Here is a 26,080-nt window from a genome sequence, read left to right on the forward strand (position 1 = left end):
TAGCACAATAACGCTACACGGTCCACCAAAATGCCTTTGAATTTAAGTCGGAAAGCAATTTAGCCCTTATTCGGCTATACAAGGGTGGGGGGTCAACTTGAAAAACAACTATTCCAGGTCAAATAATCTGAATTCATGCATTTAATGCACTAATTTTCTTCTCTTTTGCTAAGAAATACCAAAAATCAGCTTTCCCAGTCATATTTTGCACTTGCAGATGATATTACATTTTTTACCTAAAGCTAGTTTAGGTTACAATATAGTAAAAGATTTCCTACACAAATTCAATGTAAAAGCAATAACTTTAACGAAAAATAGAGTCAAACTTTTGCGCATGGAGACCCTCATAACCATCCCTTTTCTCGAAGAGCATTCCAAGCCGAATTGATTTAAGCAATAAAAAAGATAGGTCACGCGGTATGTAAGAAACAACTCGTCAAGAATCAAAAGTCACTGTTTTACGGCCATCTATTTACCGGCTTCTATCCAGCTCATGAGGTTTTCCCGCCATCTGTCAAAGTCTTATGTAGTCTCCAATCTTCAGTTTATCTGATAAAAGAGTGAATTTCTAGTAAACAACAATGTTTTCCCTGCCACATGCACACAGACATATACTAAAACAAAGTCATGGCAAGTGACCCTACAGAGAACCGTGTCTTCAAATAAATGATTTTCATGTTTTTAGAGAGTATAGCACTGCGCTCCAAAAAGATTTAGTATATTGTAACCTAAAGGAAAAATATCTTCTGATTAAAATGTGTTTTTCTTGCATATTCTTATCTTCCTATTCATATTGCACACATATAATAAGTTTGGCTGGATTATCTGTCCATTTGGCCATTTTTTTCATATTTTCACACGCGGGTGTTTTCGGTCCAAAGAGGGCGATTTTAGGCCTGTTAAAGCTTAAATGTCCCTTTAAGATTTAAATGTGTTAAGTTCAATATCTGCAACAAAATACCAAAACAAACCAAATGGACATGCACGTGGGGCTTATGCGTGGTGGTGAAAGAATGAATCTGTTAGATATTTTCACTCTAAGCAATTTTGATAATGTCTTTTTTGTGTGTTTTTTTTTTAATCACCCCAAAAATGTCAATTTCATAGCAAAGAAAATCCAATTTCATCCAAGACAATAAACAAATTAGTACAAATGAGAGATGAAAGATACTTTGAAGAGAAGAAATCAATAAGCTTCCAATAACTTGTTGTTTAGCACCAATAAAAGTGTGAAATCTTGAAACGCGCCTTGTCGCTCGGAGCCCATTTATTTGCCAGAGGCCAATGATATATCCTAGCGTATAATGTCATTGGTGCCTTTAAACTGCAGCAGATGGTCAATATGCATTGCCAGCTCTCATTTAGAGGTTCAAGAGAATACAAAATTTCATATTTTGGGCACAAAATAAGTACTTTTGACTATTTTTATGGTGGCAATCTCGGTAAAAAATGGGGATTCATAACCAAGCGAAGAAAAAATGCTCATTTTGGGGGTATAGAATGGACGGAAAGGTTAAAATGAACAAGATACATATATGTAGGCAAGCATTTTAAGCTTAGAAATGAGGTTCCATGTAGTAACAGGGGCAGAAAGGCAGCTCAGATCAATGCAGGCTTCCTTAAAGGGGTTTCTAGTACTTCTTTTGGGGACACAGCTTCCCGCAGAATTCTCAACACAACAAACATCATTGATCCATGTCACCTCTGTATGCAAAGACAAGCGAATAAAGTCAATACTGCCCTTAAATCACTGAATGAGAGAAGCATTTGCCAAATAAAAAACAAAACTGGTTGCTGAAAGTGCCAAATTTTGTCAAAAAGATCCCTCTAATGTAAACGATGAAGGGGACACTCGCTACAACAATCCTATGTTTAAGTCGGACGCGACATCTTCTCAAGCCGGAACCATGACTGTAAGCATATTGTGAGAAAACAGTACCAAACACAAGCTAATTGTAGGGTAACAAGTAGCAAATCAACTCAGCTGTGCTGCATACATGCTCAGGAACAAGGATAAACATGTTGAGTGCCAACTTCTGCTGCCAACAGAGCACGAGCTTTACGTGTCAGGACGCGGAATAATCGATACAAACTGCATGGCAATTGCACAACGGCAAGAGTTTGAGTGACCACAAAACTGATTAGGACAGTATTTCACACCTTAAGCATCATAAATATGCTTATTTGCCTGTGTACATGATAATAAATTAGTATTATTACCTGTTTTACCATCAACAACCCTTATCCAGTGGCCCTCAGCTTAGTCGCAGACATTCCTCTACCTGAAAAAGTCAAAATACCCAATAGAAATAGATGTAAAATGAAGAAAAAAACATGCATTTATGTATTTTAAGTGTATTTCTATGAATAATATGAGGTGATAAAGCTTGTTATATGCATGATTGTACTAAATATTAAAGCTGGCTCAGTTAAGCATTTGTTGCACTGTCAAAACTGTAAAAATGTCCGCCATTCCATGTAGGTGAAATGGGGCTCTGTTTGAATGTTCATGCTTTACGCACAAGCTTTTGTTGCGTTACTGGATTGCAGAGTCCTTGGCGTTGAATTCTGACTGCATGTAGCACAATAACGCTACACGGTCCACCAAAATGCCTTTGAATTTAAGTCGGAAAGCAATTTAGCCCTTATTCGGCTATACAAGGGTGGGTGGTCAACTTGAAAAACAACTATTCCAGGTCAAATAATCTGAATTCATGCATTTAATGCACTAATTTTCTTCTCTTTTGCTAAGAAATACCAAAAATCAGCTTTCCCAGTCATATTTTGCACTTGCAGATGATATTACATTTTTTACCTAAAGCTAGTTTAGGTTACAATATAGTAAAATATTTCCTACACAAATTCAATGTAAAAGCAATAACTTTAACGAAAAAAAGAGTCAAACTTTTGCGCATGGAGACCCTCATAACCATCCCTTTTCTCGAAGAGCATTCCAAGCCGAATTGATTTAAGCAATACAAAAGATAGGTCACGCGGTATGTAAGAAACAACTCGTCAAGAATCAAAAGTCACTGTTTTACGGCCATCTATTTACCGGCTTCTATCCAGCTCATGAGGTTTTCCCGCCATCTGTCAAAGTCTTATGTAGTCTCCAATCTTCAGTTTATCTGATAAAAGAGTGAATTTCTAGTAAACAACAATGTTTTCCCTGCCACATGCACACAGAAATATACTAAAACAAAGTCATGGCAAGTGACCCTACAGAGAACCGTGTCTTCAAATAAATGATGTTCATGTTTTTAGAGAGTATAGCACTGCGCTCCAAAAAGATTTAGTATATTGTAACCTAAAGGAAAAATATCTTCTGATTAAAATGTGTTTTTCTTGCATATTCTTATCTTCCTATTCATATTGCACACATATAATAAGTTTGGCTGGATTATCTGTCCATTTGGCCATTTTTTTTTCATATTTTCACACGCGGGTGTTTTCGGTCCAAAGAGGGCGATTTTAGGCCTGTTAAAGCTTAAATGTCCCTTTAAGATTTAAATGTGTTAAGTTCAATATCTGCAACAAAATACCAAAACAAACCAAATGGACATGCACGTGGGGCTTATGCGTGGTGGTGAAAGAATGAATTTGTTAGATATTTTCACTCTAAGCAATTTTGATAATGTCTTTTTTGTGTGTTTTTTTTTTAATCACCCCAAAAATGTCAATTTCAAAGCAAAGAAAATCCAATTTCATCCAAGACAATAAACAAATTAGTACAAATGAGAGATGAAAGATACTTTGAAGAGAAGAAATCAATAAGCTTCCAATAACTTGTTGTTTAGCACCAATAAAAGTGTGAAATCTTGAAACGCGCCTTGTCGCTCGGAGCCAATTTATTTGCCAGAGGCCAATGATATATCCTAGCGTATAATGTTATAGGTGCCTTTAAACTGCAGCAGATGGTCAATATGCATTGCCAGCTCTCATTTAGAGGTTCAAGAGAATACAAAATTTCATATTTTGGGCACAAAATAAGTACTTTTGACTATTTTTATGGTGGCAATCTGGGTAAAAAATGGGGATTCATAACCAAGCGAAGAAAAAATGCTCATTTTGGGGGTATAGAATGGACGGAAAGGTTAAAATGAACAAGATACATATATGTAGGCAAGCATTTTAAGCTTAGAAATGAGGTTCCATGTAGTAACAGGGGCAGAAAGGCAGCTCAGATCAATGCAGGCTTCCTTAAAGGGGTTTCTAGTACTTCTTTTGGGGACACAGCTTCCCGCAGAATTCTCAACACAACAAACATCATTGATCCATGTCACCTCTGTATGCAAAGACAAGCGAATAAAGTCAATACTGCCCTTAAATCACTGAATGAGAGAAGCATTTACCAAATAAAAAACAAAACTGGTTGCTGAAAGTGCCAAATTTTGTCAAAAAGATCCCTCTAATGTAAACGATGAAGGGGACACTCGCTACAACAATCCTATGTTTAAGTCGGACGCGACATCTTCTCAAGCCGGAACCATGACTGTAAGCATATTGTGAGAAAACAGTACCAAACACAAGCTAATTGTAGGGTAACAAGTAGCAAATCAACTCAGCTGTGCTGCATACATGCTCAGGAACAAGGATAAACATGTTGAGTGCCAACTTCTGCTGCCAACAGAGCACGAGCTTTACGTGTCAGGACGCGGAATAATCGATACAAACTGCATGGCAATTGCACAACGGCAAGAGTTTGAGTGACCACAAAACTGATTAGGACAGTATTTCACACCTTAAGCATCATAAATATGCTTATTTGCCTGTGTTCATGATAATAAATTAGTATTATTACCTGTTTTACCATCAACAACCCTTATCCAGTGGCCCTCAGCTTAGTCGCAGACATTCCTCTACCTGAAAAAGTCAAAATACCCAATAGAAATAGATGTAAAATGAAGAAAAAAACATGCATTTATGTATTTTAAGTGTATTTCTATGAATAATATGAGGTGATAAAGCTTGTTATATGCATGATTGTACTAAATATGAAAGCTGGCTCAGTTAAGCATTTGTTGCACTGTCAAAACTGTAAAAATGTCCGCCATTCCATGTAGGTGAAATGGGGCTCTGTTTGAATGTTCATGCTTTACGCACAAGCTATTGTTGCGTTACTGGATTGCAGAGTCCTTGGCGTTGAATTCTGACTGCATGTAGCACAATAACGCTACACGGTCCACCAAAATGCCTTTGAATTTAAGTCGGAAAGCAATTTAGCCCTTATTCGGCTATACAAGGGTGGGGGGTCAACTTGAAAAACAACTATTCCAGGTCAAATAATCTGAATTCATGCATTTAATGCACTAATTTTCTTCTCTTTTGCTAAGAAATACCAAAAATCAGCTTTCCCAGTCATATTTTGCACTTGCAGATGATATTACATTTTTTACCTAAAGCTAGTTTAGGTTACAATATAGTAAAAGATTTCCTACACAAATTCAATGTAAAAGCAATAACTTTAACGAAAAATAGAGTCAAACTTTTGCGCATGGAGACCCTCATAACCATCCCTTTTCTCGAAGAGCATTCCAAGCCGAATTGATTTAAGCAATAAAAAAGATAGGTCACGCGGTATGTAAGAAACAACTCGTCAAGAATCAAAAGTCACTGTTTTACGGCCATCTATTTACCGGCTTCTATCCAGCTCATGAGGTTTTCCCGCCATCTGTCAAAGTCTTATGTAGTCTCCAATCTTCAGTTTATCTGATAAAAGAGTGAATTTCTAGTAAACAACAATGTTTTCCCTGCCACATGCACACAGAAATATACTAAAACAAAGTCATGGCAAGTGACCCTACAGAGAACCGTGTCTTCAAATAAATGATGTTCATGTTTTAGAGAGTATAGCACTGCGCTCCAAAAAGATTTAGTATATTGTAACCTAAAGGAAAAATTTCTTCTGATTAAAATGTGTTTTTCTTGCATATTCTTATCTTCCTATTCATATTGCACACATATAATAAGTTTGGCTGGATTATCTGTCCATTTGGCCATTTTTTTTCATATTTTCACACGCGGGTGTTTTCGGTCCAAAGAGGGCGATTTTAGGCCTGTTAAAGCTTAAATGTCCCTTTAAGATTTAAATGTGTTAAGTTCAATATCTGCAACAAAATACCAAAACAAACCAAATGGACATGCACGTGGGGCTTATGCGTGGTGGTGAAAGAATGAATTTGTTAGATATTTTCACTCTAAGCAATTTTGATAATGTCTTTTTTGTGTGTTTTTTTTTTAATCACCCCAAAAATGTCAATTTCAAAGCAAAGAAAATCCAATTTCATCCAAGACAATAAACAAATTAGTACAAATGAGAGATGAAAGATACTTTGAAGAGAAGAAATCAATAAGCTTCCAATAACTTGTTGTTTAGCACCAATAAAAGTGTGAAATCTTGAAACGCGCCTTGTCGCTCGGAGCCCATTTATTTGCCAGAGGCCAATGATATATCCTAGCGTATAATGTCATGGGTGCCTTTAAACTGCAGCAGATGGTCAATATGCATTGCCAGCTCTCATTTAGAGGTTCAAGAGAATACAAAATTTCATATTTTGGGCACAAAATAAGTACTTTTGACTATTTTTATGGTGGCAATCTGGGTAAAAAATGGGGATTCATAACCAAGCGAAGAAAAAATGCTCATTTTGGGGGTATAGAATGGACGGAAAGGTTAAAATGAACAAGATACATATATGTAGGCAAGCATTTTAAGCTTAGAAATGAGGTTCCATGTAGTAACAGGGGCAGAAAGGCAGCTCAGATCAATGCAGGCTTCCTTAAAGGGGTTTCTAGTACTTCTTTTGGGGACACAGCTTCCCGCAGAATTCTCAACACAACAAACATCATTGATCCATGTCACCTCTGTATGCAAAGACAAGCGAATAAAGTCAATACTGCCCTTAAATCACTGAATGAGAGAAGCATTTACCAAATAAAAAACAAAACTGGTTGCTGAAAGTGCCAAATTTTGTCAAAAAGATCCCTCTAATGTAAACGATGAAGGGGACACTCGCTACAACAATCCTATGTTTAAGTCGGACGCGACATCTTCTCAAGCCGGAACCATGACTGTAAGCATATTGTGAGAAAACAGTACCAAACACAAGCTAATTGTAGGGTAACAAGTAGCAAATCAACTCAGCTGTGCTGCATACATGCTCAGGAACAAGGATAAACATGTTGAGTGCCAACTTCTGCTGCCAACAGAGCACGAGCTTTACGTGTCAGGACGCGGAATAATCGATACAAACTGCATGGCAATTGCACAACGGCAAGAGTTTGAGTGACCACAAAACTGATTAGGACAGTATTTCACACCTTAAGCATCATAAATATGCTTATTTGCCTGTGTACATGATAATAAATTAGTATTATTACCTGTTTTACCATCAACAACCCTTATCAAGTGGCCCTCAGGCTTAGTCGCAGACATCCTCTACCTGAAAAAAGTCAAAATACCCAATAGAAATAGATGTAAAATGAAGAAAAAAACATGCATTTATGTATTTTAGTGTATTTCTATGAATAATATGAGGTGATAAAGCTTGTTATATGCATGATTGTACTAAATATGAAAGCTGGCTCAGTTAAGCATTTGTTGCACTGTCAAAACTGTAAAAATGTCCGCCATTCCATGTAGGTGAAAATGGGGCTCTGTTTGAATGTTCATGCTTTACGCACAAGCTATTGTTGCAGTTACTGGATTGCAGAGTCCTTGGCGTTGAATTCTGACTGCATGTAGCACAATAACAGCTACACGGTCCACCAAAATGCCTTTGAATTTAAGTCGGAAAGCAATTTAAGCCCTTATTTGGCTATACAAGGGTGGGGTGGTCAACTTGAAAAACAACTATTCAGGTCAAATAATCTGAATTCATGCATTTAATGCACTAATTTTCTTCTCTTTTGCTAAGAAATGACAAAAATCAGCTTTCCCAGTCATACTTTTGCACTTGCAGATGATATTACATTTTTTACCTAAAGCTAGTTTAGGTTACAATATAGTAAAAGATTTCCTACACAAATTCAATGTAAATGCAATAACTTTAACGTAAAAATAAGTCAAACTTTTGCGCATAGAGACCCTCATAACCATACCTTTTCTCGAAGAGCATTCCAAGCCGAATTGATTTAAGCAATAAAAAAGATAGGTCACGCGACATGTAAGAAAGAACTCGCACGAATCAAAAGTCACTGTTTTACGGCCATCTATTTACCGGCTTCTATCCAGTTCATGAGGTTTCCCGCCATCTGTCAAAGTCTTATGTAGTCTCCAATCTTCAGATAAAAGAGTGAATTTCTAGTAAACAACAATGTTTTCCCTGCCACATGCACACAGAAATATACTAAAATAAAGTCATGGCAAGTGACCCTACAGAGAACCGTGTCTTCAAATAAATGATGTTCATGTGTTTAGAGAGTATAGCACTGCACTCCAAAAAGATTTAGTATATTGTAACCTAAAGGAAAAATATCTTCTGATTAAAATGTGTTTTTCTTGCATATTCTTATCTTCCTATTCATATTGCACACATGTAATAAGTTTGGCTGGATTATCTGTCCGTTTGGCCATTTTTTTTCATATTTTCACACGCGGTGTTTTCGGTCCAAAGAAGGCCATTTTAGGCCTGTTAAAGCTTAAATGTCCCTTTAAGGTTTAAATGTGCTTAAGTTCAATATCTGCAACAAAATACCAAAACAAACCAAATGGACATGCACGTGGGGCTTATGCGTGGTGGTGAAAGAATGAATTTGTTAGATATTTTCACTCTAAGCAATTTTGATAATGTCTTTTTTGTGTGTTTTTTTTTTAAATCACCCCAAAAATGTCAATTTCAAAGCAAAGAAAATCCAATTTCATCCAAGACAATAAACAAATTAGTACAAATGAGAGATCAAAGATACTTTGAAGAGAAGAAATCAATAAGCTTCCAATAACTTGTTGTTTAGCACCAATAAAAGTGTGAAATCTTGAAACGCGCCTTGTCGCTCGGAGCCCATTTATTTGCCAGAGGCCAATGATATATCCTAGCATATAATGTCATGGGTGCCTTTAAACTGCAGCAGATGGTCAATATGCATTGCCAGCTCTCATTTAGAGGTTCAAGAGAATACAAAATGTCATATTTTGGGCACAAAATAAGTACTTTTGACTATTTTTATGGTGGCAATCTGGGTAAAAAATGGGGATTCAGAACCAAGCGAAGAAAAAATGCTCATTTTGGGGGTATAGAATGGACGGAAAGGTTAAAATGAACAAGATACATATATGTAGGCAAGCATTTTAAGCTTAGAAATGAGGTTCCATGTAGTAACAGGGGCAGAAAGGCAGCTCAGATCAATGCAGGCTTCCTGAAAGGGGTTTCTAGTACTTCTTTTGGGGACACAGCTTCCCGCAGAATTCTCAACACATCAAACATCATTGATCCATGTCACCTCTGTATGCAAAGACAAGCGAATAAAGTCAATACTGCCCTTAAATCACTGAATGAGAGAAGCATTTACCAAATAAAAAACAAAACTGGTTGCTGAAAGTGCCAAATTTTGTCAAAAAGATCCCTCTAATGTAAACGATGAAGGGGACACTCGCTACAACAATCCTATGTTTAAGTCGGACGCGACATCTTCTCAAGCCGGAACCATGACTGAAAGCATATTGTGAGAAAACAGTACCAAACACAAGCTAATTGTAGGGTAACAAGTAGCAAATCAGCTCAGTTGTGCTGCATACATGCTCAGGAACAAGGATAAACATGTTGAGTGCCAACTTCTGCTGCCAACAGAGCAGGAGCTTTACGTGTCAGGACGCGGAATAATCGATACAAACTGCATGGGAATTGCACGACGGCAAGAGTTTGAGTGACCACAAAACTGATTAGGACAGTATTTCACACCTTAAGCATCATAAATATGCTTATTTGCCTGTGTACATGATAATAAATTAGTATTATTACCTGTTTTTACCATCAACAACCCTTATCAAGTGGCCCTCGGCTTAGTCGCAGACATTCTTCTACCTGAAAAAGTCAAAATACCCAATAGAAATAGATATAAAATGAAGAAAAAAACATGCATTTATGTATTTTTAGTGTATTTCTATGAATAATATGAGGTGATAAAGCTTGTCATATGCATGATTGTACTAAATATGAAAGCTGGCTCAGTTAAGCATCTGTTGCGCTGTCAAAACTGTAAAAATGTCCGCCATTCCATGTAGGTAAAATGGGGCTCTGTTTGAATGTTCATGCTTTACGCACAAGCTATTGTTGCGTTACTGGATTGCGGAGTCCTTGGCGTTGAATTCTGACTGCATGTAGCACAATAACGCTACACGGTCAACCAAAATGCCTTTGAATTTAAGTCGGAAAGCAATTAAGCCCTTATTTGGCTATACAAGGGTGGGGGGTCAACTTGAAAAACAACTATTTCAGGTCAAATAATCTGAATTCATGCATTTAATGCACTAATTTTCTTCTCTTTTGCTAAGAAATGACCAAAAATCAGCTTTCCCAGTCATATTTTGCACTTGCAGATGATATTACATTTTTTACCTAAAGCTAGTTTAGGTTACAATATAGTAAAAGATTTCCTACACAAATTCAATGTAAATGCAATAACTTTAACGAAAAATAAAGTCAAACTTTTGCGCATAGAGACCCTCATAACCATACCTTTTCTCGAAGAGCATTCCAAGCCGAATTGATTTAAGCAATAAAAAAGATAGGTCACGCGACATGTAAGAAAGAACTCGCCACGAATCAAAAGTCACTGTTTTACGGCCATCTATTTACCGGCTTCTATCCAGTTCATGAGGGTTTCCCGCCATCTGTCAAAGTCTTATGTAGTCTCCAATCTTCAGATAAAAGAGTGAATTTCTAGTAAACAACAATGTTTTCCCTGCCACATGCACACAGAAATATACTAAAATAAAGTCATGGCAAGTGACCCTACAGAGAACCGTGTCTTCAAATAAATGATGTTCATGTTTTTAGAGAGTATAGCATTGCACTCCAAAAAGATTTAGTATATTGTAACCTAAAGGAAAAATATCTTCTGATTAAAATGTGTTTTTCTTGCATATTCTTATCTTCCTATTCATATTGCACACATGTAATAAGTTTGGCTGGATTATCTGTCCGTTTGGCCATTTTTTTTCATATTTTCACACGCAGGTGTTTTCGGTCCAAAGAAGGCCATTTTAGGCCTGTTAAAGCTTAAATGTCCCTTTAAGGTTTAAATGTGCTAAGTTCAATATCTGCAACAAATACCAAAAACAAACCAAATGGACATGCACGTGGGGCTTATGCGGGGTGGTGAAAGAATGAATTTGTTAGATATTTTCACTCTAAGCAATTTTGATAATGTCTTTTTTGTGTGTTTTTTTTTTAAATCACCCCAAAAATGTCAATTTCAAAGCAAAGAAAATCCAATTTCATCCAAGACAATAAACAAATTAGTACAAATGAGAGATCAAAGATACTTTGAAGAGAAGAAATCAATAAGCTTCCAATAACTTGTTGTTTAGCACCAATAAAAGTGTGAAATCTTGAAACGCGCCTTGTCGCTCGGAGCCCATTTATTTGCCAGAGGCCAATGATATATCCTAGCATATAATGTCATGGGTGCCTTTAAACTGCAGCAGATGGTCAATATGCATTGCCAGCTCTCATTTAGAGGTTCAAGAGAATACAAAATGTCATATTTTGGGCACAAAATAAGTACTTTTGACTATTTTTATGGTGGCAATCTGGGTAAAAAATGGGGATTCAGAACCAAGCGAAAGAAAAAATGCTCATTTTGGGGGTATAGAATGGACGGAAAGGTTTAAAATGAACAAGATACATATATGTAGGCAAGCATTTTAAGCTTAGAAATGAGGTTCCATGTAGTAACAGGGGCAGAAAGGCAGCTCAGATCAATGCAGGCTTCCTGAAAGGGGTTTCTAGTACTTCTTTTGGGGACACAGCTTCCCGCAGAATTCTCAACACATCAAACATCATTGATCCATGTCACCTCTGTATGCAAAGACAAGCGAAATAAAGTCAATACTGCCCTTAAATCACTGAATGAGAGAAGCATTTACCAAATAAAAACAAAACTGGTTGCTGAAAGTGCCAAATTTTGTCAAAAAGATCCCTCTAATGTAAACGATGAAGGGGACACTCGCTACAACAATCCTATGTTTAAGTCGGACGCGACATCTTCTCAAGCCGGAACCATGACTGAAAGCATATTGTGAGAAAACAGTACCAAACACAAGCTAATTGTAGGGTAACAAGTAGCAAATCAGCTCAGTTGTGCTGCATACATGCTCAGGAACAAGGATAAACATGTTGAGTACCAACTTCTGCTGCCAACAGAGCAGGAGCTTTACGTGTCAGGACGCGGAATAATCGATACAAACTGCATGGGAATTGCACGACGGCAAGAGTTTGAGTGACCACAAAACTGATTAGGACAGTATTTCACACCTTAAGCATCATAAATATGCTTATTTGCCTGTGTACATGATAATAAATTAGTATTATTACCTGTTTTACCATCAACAACCCTTATCAAGTGGCCCTCGGCTTAGTCGCAGACATTCTTCTACCTGAAAAAGTCAAAATACCCAATAGAAATAGATATAAAATGAAGAAAAAAACATGCATTTATGTATTTTTAGTGTATTTCTATGAATAATATGAGGTGATAAAGCTTGTCATATGCATGATTGTACTAAATATGAAAGCTGGCTCAGTTAAGCATCTGTTGCGCTGTCAAAACTGTAAAAATGTCCGCCATTCCATGTAGGTAAAATGGGGCTCTGTTTGAATGTTCATGCTTTACGCACAAGCTATTGTTGCGTTACTGGATTGCGGAGTCCTTGGCGTTGAATTCTGACTGCATGTAGCACAATAACGCTACACGGTCAACCAAAATGCCTTTGAATTTAAGTCGGAAAGCAATTAAGCCCTTATTTGGCTATACAAGGGTGGGGGGGTCAACTTGAAAAACAACTATTTCAGGTCAAATAATCTGAATTCATGCATTTAATGCACTAATTTTCTTCTCTTTTGCTAAGAAATGACCAAAAATCAGCTTTCCCAGTCATATTTTGCACTTGCAGATGATATTACATTTTTTTACCTAAAGCTAGTTTAGGTTACAATATAGTAAAAGATTTCCTACACAAATTCAATGTAAATGCAATAACTTTAACGAAAAATAAAGTCAAACTTTTGCGCATAGAGACCCTCATAACCATACCTTTTCTCGAAGAGCATTCCAAGCCGAATTGATTTAAGCAATAAAAAAGATAGGTCACGCGACATGTAAGAAAGAACTCGCCACGAATCAAAAGACACTGTTTTACGGCCATCTATTTACCGGCTTCTATCCAGTTCATGAAGGTTTCCCGCAATCTGTCAAAGTCTTATGTAGTCTCCAATCTTCAGATAAAAGAGTGAATTTCTAGTAAACAACAATGTTTTCCCTGCCACATGCACACAGAAATATACTAAAATAAAGTCATGGCAAGTGACCCTACAGAGAACCGTGTCTTCAAATAAATGATGTTCATGTTTTTAGAGAGTATAGCATTGCACTCCAAAAAGATTTAGTATATTGTAACCAATACTCCGTTCTTAGCCCAACACAGAGGTGAATGTAATGTAACCGTCGTGCAAGAGATTGGCGTTTCGATAGTATAGCGTGAAATATTTGTCTTACGCGAAACGAGACTGTTTTACAGTAATAAATGATTGGTCAGTCTTGCACGAGGATCTCAAACGTATGATTATGTTGTGTAGAGTTCATTCTACCAGGCGTCTTCAGTCAGTGCGGACAGGTTTTATTGTCTTCTCTTAATACACAGTTCGTTTTACACGTGGTCGTGCAGCCATGGCGAGTCAAGAGAATGACATTCTTTCTCATTTGGAGGACATTATTTCAAGGAAATTTGAGAGTTTGGAAAGACGAATGAGCGAAAATCAACAGTTGTCGCAAGCTCGGTTAAATTCTATTCAAGAAAATTTGTCCATGAACGAGAATTACACGTTACGTAAGAAGGGTAACGAGGAGCAGTACAAGATCAACAACCAAGTTTTGAACAAATTAAGAGAGGCAGAAGGATTTTTGCAAGAATCCGTCAGGTTGCAGCCCACCGAGTCTGTGGTAGCCGCGAATAAGAAGATTGCAGGTACGGACATTCTATTGCATAGACAGAAGCTCATAAGATTAGCAGACTCTTCAGATACCGGATGGAGAGTAGTGCATGAGTATGAAGCACATCCATTAGCAGAGGACTCCGATGACGAAAAGAAAATCTACAGAGCCCAGCAGAAGGCAGACCGGAAGTTGCGCCAAGAGCATCGGAAACGCGAACGTCGTTTCTCTCCATACGTTCTTCCGGTCAAAGGCGATGGCAATATAGCATCGGCATTGATTCAGTCAACGGCAGCTTCGCAGACTAGACGGCCCGGGACGTGTTGCCGGTGTGGGCGTACAGGACATTGGCGAGCAGAGTGCAAGGCTGTAGTCCCAGACGGTGGAGCCGTTGTTTCGAAAGATAACAAGATAAGTAACCATGTTTATTGTAGTGTGGTTGAGAAAAAAGTACAATTCGATTGCAAAATATCAGTAAAAACGCCTGTAGGTAGGCTTAATTCTTGTTACGAGTATTGGAAAAAACGCAAATGCAAGCGAGTACATATTAGATGTTGTGAATAATGGATACAAGTTGCCTTTTAGAGATGTACCACGGTCTGTTATTTTACCAAATAACAAATCTGCTAATGATAATTGTTCATTTGTGTCGAGCGAAATTGAACGTTTATTGGCTAAGGGCTGTATTTCTCAAGTGAACAAACCTCCAGTCGTTGTTAATCCTTTGACTGTGGCTTATGGAAAAAGCGGAAAACCGAGACTTGTTTAAGATTGTCCTTATATAAATCCAGAATTATTTAAATACAAGGTTTGTTTCGAGGATCAATCAGTTGCTAAACAAATCTTTTGTAAAGGAGACCTATTTATTTTCATTTGATATTAGATCCGCTTATCATCATATAATGATTTTTCCAGAACATAGACAATTTCTAGGTTTTTGCTGGGAAACCGAAAACGGAAAAGGGTATTATGTTTACAACGTGTTACCATTTGGGATCTCTACAGCGGGTTTGATTTTTACTAAGATTTTGAGAGTTCTTGTAACAAAATGGAGGTCGATGGGTCACAAAATAGTTGTATTTCTGGATGACGGTCTCGGAGGTTCAAATTCATTTCAAAACGCTTCTCGCGTTTCAAGGTTCATACGGGAAGATTTGCGGAATTTTGGGTTCTTAGTCGCTGATGAAAAATGTCATTGGGAACCTCGGCAGTGCATAGATTGGTTAGGGTATACTTGGCATATGCATGATGGTACTGTGCGTATAGAAAGCGCAGTCTGTTTATTAAATGAGCTTTCATCTAAAATTGTTAAAGGTGAAAATATGTTTCATGTACGTGTACTTGCAAGACTGATAGGTCAGCTGATTTCGATGCAAAGCGCTATAGGCCGATTGTACGTTTAAGGTCAAGGTCTCTTTATCAGTGCGTATTGTCCAGAGCGAGTTGGGACGCTCCTGTCTTGGTGACAAGCAAGGCTTTTGATGAGATATTATTTTGGAAATGTAACATACATTCGCTGAATTGTGGGAAATTAGAAGAATTTGATTGGTTTTGTGAAAATGAGCATACCGTCGTCTATTGTGACGCCAGTGGAGCTGGATTTGGAGGTTATGTAGAGAATCACAACAATAGCGATGTTGTGGGTTGTTGGTCCGAGTCTGAAACAAGACTCAGTTCTACCTGGAGGGAGTTAGAAGCTGTACGCAGAGTGCTTAATAGTTCTTTGGAACAAGTAAAAGGATCTGTAGTAAAATTAAACTCCGATAACAGGAATGTAACAAGTATTTTAAAAACAGGTAGTAGAAAGCCATATATGCAAGATATTGCAGTACATGTTGATGATGTATGTAGAAGTAATGGTATAATATTGGTACCAAATTGGGTTCCACGAAAAAGCAACGATCAAGCCGATTTTTTGAGTAGGTCCACTGATAGTGACGATTGGTCAATTGCAAATTATATTTTCGAAATTTAGAAACAACTTGGGGTCCACATACATGTGATCGTTTTGCATGTAATTACAATACTAAATACGCCAAATTTAATTCTAGATATTGGTGCCCTGGTACTTCCGCTATAGACGCATTTAGTTTGGAGTGGAAAGGCGAAAACAACTGGATTGTTCCCCCGCCTCGATTGGCATGTGATTGTATTCTTAAGATAAAACACGAACAGTGTAATGCAACTGTATTGCTGCCTATTTGGAAGTCGGCTCCTTTTTTTGCCGTTGTGTTTTCCTGGAGGTAATGATAAAGCATACTTTGTGCATGATTTTACTTTATTTCCAGCGGGTCATATTACCATACGAGGCAGAGGAAGGAACGGTATATTTGATGGGAGACCGTTAAATTTTGGATTTATTGCATTACGATTTATTGAGTGACGTATCATATATTTCTGCAGGTTTAAATCTCAAGACGGCTATTGAGACGGAGATTCAAGACAGCGGGATTAGCGTTAGCGAGTTTGGAGATTTGACGGGAAAGATGTCGGGACAAATTGTGTATTCAAGAAGTGACAATACAAATAAAAAGTATTTTAGTTATTTTAATAAGTGGAAATCTTTTATATATTCTAAGGGCGGCTAAGCGGTTCCAGCTTCTCCTATTCATGTGGCTTTGTATTTGACTGATCTTATTGACAAGCAAGTATCGAGTTCTGTTATAAGTGCTTCTTTATATAGCATTAAGTGGGCTCATTCTTTTAGAAATCTCCTTGATCCTACGGCTAATGCATTTGTGATGAATTTGCTGGAATCCGCAAACAGAACATTGTCAAAACATTTTTCTCGCAAGGAACCGATTTCTTTAGAATCGTTGAAAGAGCTTAGTGAAAAGTACTCTAACAATACAGATTTGCTTGTATTGAGGGATTTATGCATGATATCTTTAGCATTTTTTTTTATTACGATTTAACAAGCTAGTAAATTTGAGATGTGATGATATTCAATTTTTTAACGAATATTTTACAATTACCATAAGAAAAAGTAAGACTGACCAATATCGTAAGGGCGAAAAAATCGATATCGCTAAGGGCGAAACTGCGGCTTGCCCGTATTTTATTTTAAATAGATATTTTAGAAATTGCTGGATTATCGACGAGTGACAATAGTTTCTTGTTTAGACCTATTAATAATTCAAAAGGCAATTTAAAATTGATTCAGAAAAACAAACCGCTGAGTTATACCCGAAGTCGCGAGTGTATAACGGCTAGATTAAGAGAAGTGGTAGGTAATGCAAATATTGGCTTGCATTCATTACGTGCCGGGGGCGCAACATGCGTGGCGAACGCGGGAGTTAATGACCGTTGTTGGAAACGGCATGGTCGCTGGAAGAGCGAAAATAGTAAGGATAGATATGTCTGTGACTCATTGGAGAGGAGACTGAGTGTGTCTAAGGCTCTGGCGTTATAAATATTGGCATTTTAATTCTCAAATAGAATTGTGATGTTAAAAAGTTAATATTTTATTTGTTTGTTTTTTTGTTTGTTTTTTTTGTCCCACCAGCCCGCTCTTTTCGTTTTCTAAACGTCTCGTCTGGTATTGCAAATATGAGTTTGTTGTTTTTAAGGAGAAACAGAAGTATAGCAAAGACTTTTTATTTCACGCGTTTCGATAGTGTAGCGTGAAATATTTGTTATACGCGAAACGAGACTGTTTTACAGTAATAAAATGATTGGTCAGTCTTGCACGAGGATCTCAAACGTATGATTATGTTGTGTAGAGTTCATTCTACCAGGCGTCTTCAGTCAGTGCGGACAGGTTTTATTTTAATTCTATGTGCTAAGAAAAATTTGTTGTTTTTTGTTGTGATTGTATATGTTTTGGATTTTTATATGAAACCAGACACATGAATGAGGCTCGACATTCGTATTGTGTTCCGACAATTGGCAAACGAGCACAGGTTTCCAGCGTTAACCGTCTCTGGCTTTTCCTGGCCGGTCGGTTCACATTTTGTAGTCATAAATCTTGTCATGTATGTATTCAATGTTGAACTTGGCTGCACAGTGTCCCGCAAATAAACGTCTCGTCTGGTATTGCAAATATGAGTTTGTTATTTTTAAGGAGAAACAGAAGTGTAGCAAAGACTTGAGTGTCGCATATCGCGCTGGGTTTTAGTAAAAAAATATCGCAGAAAATCTTGACTGTCAACTGAATTGTCGCGCGTCGTATCGAGCGTCGAGAGAATGTCGCTTGAATGTCGTGTGTCGACCTTCGAGCTCGACACTCGACTTTCTCTCGACATTCTCTCGACGCACGATACGACGCGCGACATTCAATGATATATCGCGAAAATGTCGCCTGTCGACCTTAAAATCACTAGGTCGACACACGACATTCTCTCGACGCACGACATTCTCTCGACGCACGATATGGCACTCGCGCGATATATCGAGCAAATATCGCGCAAGTGTAGTATGTCGACCGGTGTGGGAGTATTTTTTTCATCTGCAAGCAAGGTGTCATAGTAACTTTTTCAGCTTAAGTAAAAATAGCGGCGTCTAGTAGCAGCAATAACAGCAGCAGCAGCAGCAGCAGTAGCAGCAGCGGCAGCAGTAGTAGCAGCAGTAGCAGTATTAGTAGTTGTTGTAGAAGTTGTAGTAGCTGCAGTAGAAGCAGTAGCAGCAGCATCAGTAGCAGCAGCAGTAGCAGCAACAGCAGTAGCAGCAGTAGTAGCAGTAGCAGCAGTAGCAGGAGTAACAGCAGTAGAAGCAGAAGGAGTAGCAGTAGTAGCAGAAGTAGCTGCAGTAGTAGTAGTAGTAGAAGTAGCAGTAGTAGTAGTTGTAGCAGTAGTAGTAGTAGTAGTAGTAGTAGTAGTAGTAGTTGTAGTAGTAGTAGTAGTAGTAGTTGTTGTTGTAGTAGTAGTAGTAGTAGTAGTTGTTGTTGTAGTAGTAGTAGTAGTAGTAGTAGTAGTAGTAGTAGTAGTAGTAGTAGTTGTAGTAGTAGTAGTAGTTGTAGTAGTAGAATCAGGAGTAGTAAAAGTAGTAGCGGTAGTGGTAGTGAGACTGGTGGTAGTGGTAGTAGTAGTTGTAGTAGTAACATAATCAGGAGTAGTAATAGTAGCAGTAGCAGTGTAGTAGCAGTACCAGCACCACCAGCAGTAGCAGAAGCAGCAGTAGTAGTAGCAGTAGCAGCAGTAGCAGGAGTAACAGCTTTAGCAGCAGTAGCAGGAGTAGCAATAGTAGCAGAAGTAGCAGCAGTAGTAGTAGTAGTAGCAGTAGTAGTAGTAGCAGAAGCAGTAGTAGTAGTAGTAATAGTAGTAGTAGCGATAGTGTTAGTGATACTGGTAGTAGTGGTAGTGGGACTGGTGGTAGTGGTAGTAGTAGTTGTAGTAGTAGCAGAATCAGGAGTAGTAATAGTAGCAGTAGCAGTGTAGTAGCAGTTGCAGCACAACAAACAGTAGCAGTAGTAGTAGTTGTTGTAGTCGTCGTAGTAGCTGCAGTAGAAGCTGTAGCAGCAGCAGTAGCAGTATCAGCAGTACCGGCAGTAGCAGCAGCAGTAGCAGTATTAGTAGTTGTAGAAGTAGTAGTAGTAGTAGTAGTACCTGCAGTAGACGCAGAAGCTGCAGTAGCAGCAGCACTACTGCAGCATCATTAGCAGCAGGAGCAACAGCAGCTGTAGCAGTAGAAGTAGGTGTTTTAGTAGTAGTTTTAGCTGCAGTACAAGCAGTAGCAGCAGATGCAGTAGCAGTATTAGTAGTTGGTGTAGTAGTATTAGTAGCTGCAGTAGAAGCAGCAGTAGCAGTAGCAGCAGCAGCAGTATTAGTAGTTGTAATAGTAGTAGTAGAAGCTGCAGTAGAAGCAGTAGCAGCAGCATCAGTATCAGCAGCAGGTGTAGCAGCAGTAGCAGCAGCAGTAGCAGCAACAGCAGTAGCAGCAGTAGAAGCAGTAGTAGTAGTAGTAGTAGTAGTAGTAGTAGTAGTAGAAGCGGTAGTGGTTGTGAGACTTGTAGTAGTGGTAGTGGTAGTGGGACTGTTGGTAGTGGTAGTAGTAGTTGTAGTAGTAGCAGAATCAGGAGTAGTAATTGTAGCAGTAGCAGTGTAGTAGCAGTTGCAGCACCACCAACAGTAGCAGTTGTTGTTGTTGTAGTAGTAGTCGCTGCAGTAGAAGCAGTAGCAGCATTAGCGGCAGCAGCAGTAGCAGTATTAGTAGTTGTAGTAGTAGTAGTAGTAGTAGCTGCAGTAGAAGCAGTAACAGTAGCAGCAGCAGCAGTAGCAGCAGCAGTAGTAGCAGCAGCAGCATTAGCAGCAGCAGCAGTAGTAGCAGTAGCAATTGTAGCAGGAGTAACAGCAGTAGCAGTAGTAGCAGAAGTAGCAGCAGTAGTAGTAGCGGTAGTGTTAGTGAGGCTGGTAGTAGTGGTAGTGGCAGTGGGACTGGTGGCAGTGGTAGTAGAAGTTATAGTAGTAGCAGAATCAGGAGTAGTAATAGTAGCAGTAGCAGTGTAGTAGCAGTTGCAGCACCACCAACAGTAGCAGTAGTTGTAGTTGTTGTAATAGAAGTAGTAGCTGCAGTAGAAACTGTAGCAGCAGCAGCAGTAGCAGTAGTAGCAGTGGTAGCAGCAGCAGCAGAAATAGGAGTAATAGCAGTAATAGGAGCAGAAGCAGGAGTAGCAGTAGTAGCAGTAGAAGCAGCAGAAGTAGTAGTAGTAGTAGTAGTAGTAGTAGTAGTAGTAGTAGTAGTAGTAGTAGTAGTAGTAGTAGTAGTAGTAGTAGCAGTGGCAGTAGTAGTAGTAGTAGTAGAAGTGATGGTAGTAGCGGTAGTGGTAGTGAGACTGGTAGTAGTGGTAGTAGGACTGGTAGTAGTGGTAGTAGTATTTGTAGTAGTAATAGTAGTAGAAGTAATAGCAGCAGTAGCATTGCAGTAGCAGCACCAGCACCACCAGCATTGGCAGTAGAAGTAGTTGTAGTAGTAGTAGTAGCTACAGCAGTAATAATAGCACTACTAGAGTAGTAGTCAAAATTCAGTCATTGTTGCGAGTATAGTCGTTTGGGTTCACGCTATTTTACACCCACATGTTAGTGTTCAAGTCACATTAAGATGTTTATTCGGCTGAAATTCCATGCAATAAACACATGTTTTCTTCTGGCTCTAAGCTCAGGATGGAAGCCCATATTTTTGTTATGTGTTTATGTTTTATATGCTATTATCTATAATAGAGACAAGGGGTTTAACTTCGTTTGCCGTAAAACTATACCATCTTTACTGTAAACTAGGGTCGACTTCGATCGCGCACTTTAGTCTGGAAACGGAAGTTGTAATACGCATGTTTGGTAGGGTAAGTGATGGAATGCGCTTTAGTTTGGATGGGTTATTTAAGAATACACTATACTAACTATTTTGAGTATACTGGTACTCTCTCAAAACAAGAACATCATACAGTGCAAAATTACATGGGAATACCAGAAAATATCGGCGATTTTCGTGCACACTATCGAGTAACAAGACTTTTTTTCGATATATTGCTTGAAATGACAGTGCTGTTTAGTTAAGCTTGGAACTTCATGTACATTTCCTGAATAATTTTACTTCAAGTTCAACTAATTTTCCTGCGCCTGCTATCAAATAAATCATGTTTTACTGAGAGATTTCTGAGTGTTTCTTAAAAAATCATGTAAGAAAACTTAATTAATCATTTAATAAATACTTGAGGCTCGCTCTGTAAAAAGAGGTTCTAATGCATGCACTTAGTGTTGTCCCAGATTAGGCTGTGTAGTCCGCACAGGCTTATCAGGTGCGATACTTTCTGCCATAACTGGATTTTCGCACATAGAAAAATACGGCAAAAGCGGAAAGTGTCTCCCTGATTAGTGTGGACTGAACATGCAATCTGGTAAAACAATTTAGGCGCATGCATTAATTAGATTATAGCCGTCTAAATGCTCTTTACTTTTGATTCATGACACAGTTACATGTAATAATTTATGATTTGTCCATTTTCAATGATACATATTTTATTGTACTGGGTTGAACGATACTTTTATTTTAATAATGTGTCCACTCAACATTCTTGCAGTTATGTTTTGCTGTGTTATATAATTATATAATAATGAATAAAATTTTAACAACTAGCTACTCTTTTCTTCGTGTGATTTATTTATATATTTTAAACCAGGAGAACAACAAAATCCATAACATAATGAACGCAAAACATGATACCCTATATTCAGGGAACAAAACTATGTTTGACAAAATTCAGATTCAAGGTTCCGAATTTTCAAAAACAATCCAGATCAAATTATTTCCAAGTTCCATCAATTATTTATCTATAATTAAACACCACTTGTATCATCTTTATGTAAGGCTATTACAATAAATGGTTGTTAATAGACTGATAAACAATTGAAAAAGTTACATAATCTACAGATTATAGAGCATTGTGCTTTGATTTCATTGTTCATGGAATAAGAACCAATATCATAATTATGATGTGCAGCTCTCACTCAATATTGCCATAGGCAGATAATACCTAAAAGAGATAACAATTCCAGTTCATGTTATTGACTCTTGATGAAAAATCTGGAAAATGCATAGCATGCAATGTTTATGCAGTTATTTGCTAGTGCTGCTACTGCTGCTGCTACTACTACTACTACTACTGCTACTGCTACTACTACTACTGCTACTACTACTACTACTACTGCTACTGCAGCTACTCCTGCTACTGCTGCTACTACTGCTACTGCTGCTACTCCTGCTACTGCTGTTACTGCTGCTTCTGCGGCCACTGCTGCTACTGCTTCTACTGCTGCTTCAGCTTCTGCTGCTACTGCTTCTACTACTACTACTACTACTACTACAACTACTTCTTCAACCACTACTACTGCTACTTCTATTACTACTACTGCTGCTACTGCTGCTACTACTGCTACTACTGCTACTACTGCTACTACTGCTATTGCAGCTACTGAAGCTACTGCTGCTACTGCTGCTACTACTGATATTGCTGCTACTGCTGTTACTGCTGCTTCTGTGGCAAGTGTTGCTACAGTTGCTACTGCTGCTGCTGCTACAGCTGCTACTGCTGCTGTTGCTGCTACTAGTGCTGCTGTTGCTACTGCTGCTACTGCTGCTGCTACTACTTCTACTACTACTTCTACTGCTACTACTACTGCTACTACTACTACTACTACTACTACTACTACTACTACTACTACTACTACTACTACTACTACTACTACATAACATCACATAACATATGGTTTATTGTAATGCAAGGCCTCCGGCCCAAAATACAATTGTTCAATAATCATCCAATGGTGGTGACAGAGATATGTTAATTAATAATTATATTATAAACGAGCAGAACATGTACCACACAGACATAAGCATGCAATATATATATAACATATCATATCATAACTTTGACAAGTAAGTAATTCAAGTTATATGTTTCATAATGAAAGCAATTATAACGTCAAGAAACACTTTTATATTCAATTAAGTATCAAGCAAAAATGTCTTCCGAGTAGTAAACGCATCGTGCATATATTTTGCAATTACACTCTTTCTGAAGAATAATTTCTACGAAAACCAGCTTGAGATTCAATAATTACATCATTTTTTTCGCACCAACTAGTCAGCCTTTTATTTAATATATTTGTAAATATTTTACTAATACTACTTATGAGCGATATGGCCCTATAATTATTAGGCTCGTCTCTACTTCCCTTTTTGTGCAACGGTACTATTATACTTTCGCTCCATTTCGCGGGAAAACTACCTTCCTCGTAAAACTAAATAGTATAAAAATAAGTCTTTCAAATAAGGCACACTGATTTGGTAGGTTTGTTTGAACATCTCAATACATAATCCATCTACGCCTGGGCTACAGTTATCTTTCAACGAACGAATGCTTGCTTCAATTTCGTCGGCAGATATCTCACGGTCCAGTACGACTGCGTTTATGTGGGTGGCCAGTTCTGTAAACTCGTTTTGGTTAACGGAACGGGATGTATTGTCTGCCAAGTAAAGGTTTTCGAAGTAGTCCACCCATGAACTTGCAGAAATACTGCCGATACCTTTTTTTGTAGTATGATCACCATTCGAGTTTTTTTATTTGCCTCCAAAATTCCTTTGGGCTAGTACGGGCATTTACCAGGTCGTCTCTTCTACTTTTTTCTAAACATTCTTTTTTCTTTCTACATAAGTTTTTGAACTCGTTTCTTGCATGAATATAATCCTGTAGATCTTCTGTTATTCGTTATTGTCTGTTATTCGAAACCGACGTAATAGTTTATATTTATTTTGTTTTGCCACCTCACATTCGCGGCACCACCAATCCGACTGTTTACCCGCAGATTGCCTTGCTCTACGCCTATTTTGACTAACACGCATTTTTGAGCCCGCAGTTTTGAATATAGTGATAAAGTCATTCAGTTTTTCGACGGTGTTCGTTGTGGTTACTGTATTGCTGAAAGATTCATATAATCTCTTAAAATTATTCACAAATTCTTCTTTACCCTCTTCACGCCATTTATATTTTATACATGCATGTTTAGCAGACATATCATTCTTTTCAGTACGCATATGATTAACAATGTCATTACAATACAAAGTACAGTACAATGGAAAATGATCAGAGAAATCAATACAATCAACACCAAAAGAGGAAATAATATGAAAAATATCAGTTGAAGCTAAGACATAATCAACAGTACTATGGCCGTCATTTGCTACACATGTAAAATTGCCGTCTTTATCATCGAACATACGACCATTTAGCATATGTATATCATGCATACAACATAGTTCGATTAGAGAATAACCAAACTTATTTATCGTTAAGTCTATCGAATTACGCTGAAGGCAAACATTATCACCTGGGTAGTCGGTTTCTGTACTATAAATAAAATCAACATCGTCTTGGGGGATGTAGTCAAGCATATCTTTCACACGAGCGTTCAAGTCCCCGGCTATGAGAAACGAGGTACCTGGGAAATCTGATTTTATAATAGTTAATTTGTCTTTTAATAAACTTATGCCGTCGGTTTCCTCCGCGTCATATGTAACAGACCCTTCTGGTGATACATATGTAAAATACATAATCAGATCTTTTGGTAAAGAAAGCATTTCCTTTTTTACATATAATACAATACAATCCGTAAACTGATTATATATTCTTGTTTTCATGCCGTATCGACAAAAAGATTCTCTTATTAACACTAATACACCGCCTGAATTACGAATGCTGCTTTTTCTCTGGGATCTTATATTTTCAAAAGGAATATAATCATTGAAAACATCACCATATTCACACAAACGCGATTGTCAAGTTTCATATAAAGCTATTAAATCAAATTGTTTTACATAATTCAGAAAATCTGTGTCATTTGTAAATTTCGCTAACCCTCTAACATTGAGGGAACATAGTTTTATAGTAGTTTCAACAGGTTTGTATTCCGAGCCTTGGCCACACCCCTATTCATCAACGCGAACGGGCTTTTTCTGTAGTTCGTCGTATGCGTAAGATTGTATTTTCAACTATAAGTTTGTCGAACTTGAAATGTACACGCTTATTCTCGAGAATACACTGCTGAAATAGAGGAAATAACCCCGATCTAGCCCTTCCGATTCTCGGAGGAAGATCTTCTCCTATTCGGAATCCGGGATCGCCTTTCTTCCGCTTCCCCCGGAATGCCGTCAGAATGCGGTCCCGATCGTGAAGAAGGGCGAATCGAAAAAGAATCGGCCTGTTGCCGGCTCGCGACGGTAGGCGGAAAACGTCGTCGGTCAGAATTGAATCACAATTAATGCTAAGTTTCTCCGTTAGAAGATGTTTTATAGTGTCAATTAACATCGGTCTCGTTTCATTTTGCTGTTCGGGAACATTATGAAACTTAAGGTTGTTTCGTTTCATTTGGGTTTCAATTTTTTTCATGTTTGTTTTGACTAATTTCAGAGACAGATTCAATATGCTTCAGACGTTCTGATAGGT

At 38.0% G+C, this 26,080-nt stretch overlaps 1 long non-coding RNA gene across 1 annotated transcript in view; it reads right to left on the reverse strand.

Moving 5' to 3' along the window:
• LOC127837275 (uncharacterized) overlaps positions 1-12,598 on the reverse strand; it is a 72,601-nt gene extending 60,003 nt beyond the window's left edge. Inside the window, exons 1-4 of the long non-coding RNA XR_008029211.1 lie at positions 12,534-12,598; positions 10,794-10,855; positions 4,802-4,863; positions 2,221-2,282 (exon numbers count right to left, since the gene is read on the reverse strand). This is a non-coding gene — a long non-coding RNA (uncharacterized LOC127837275). The remainder of the gene's footprint in view (positions 1-2,220; positions 2,283-4,801; positions 4,864-10,793; positions 10,856-12,533) is intronic.
• Positions 12,599-26,080: the final 13,482 nt, after the last annotated feature.

Source organism: Dreissena polymorpha, chromosome 1, assembly GCF_020536995.1.
Source record: "Dreissena polymorpha isolate Duluth1 chromosome 1, UMN_Dpol_1.0, whole genome shotgun sequence".
Taxonomy (NCBI): Eukaryota; Metazoa; Mollusca; class Bivalvia; order Myida; family Dreissenidae; genus Dreissena; species Dreissena polymorpha.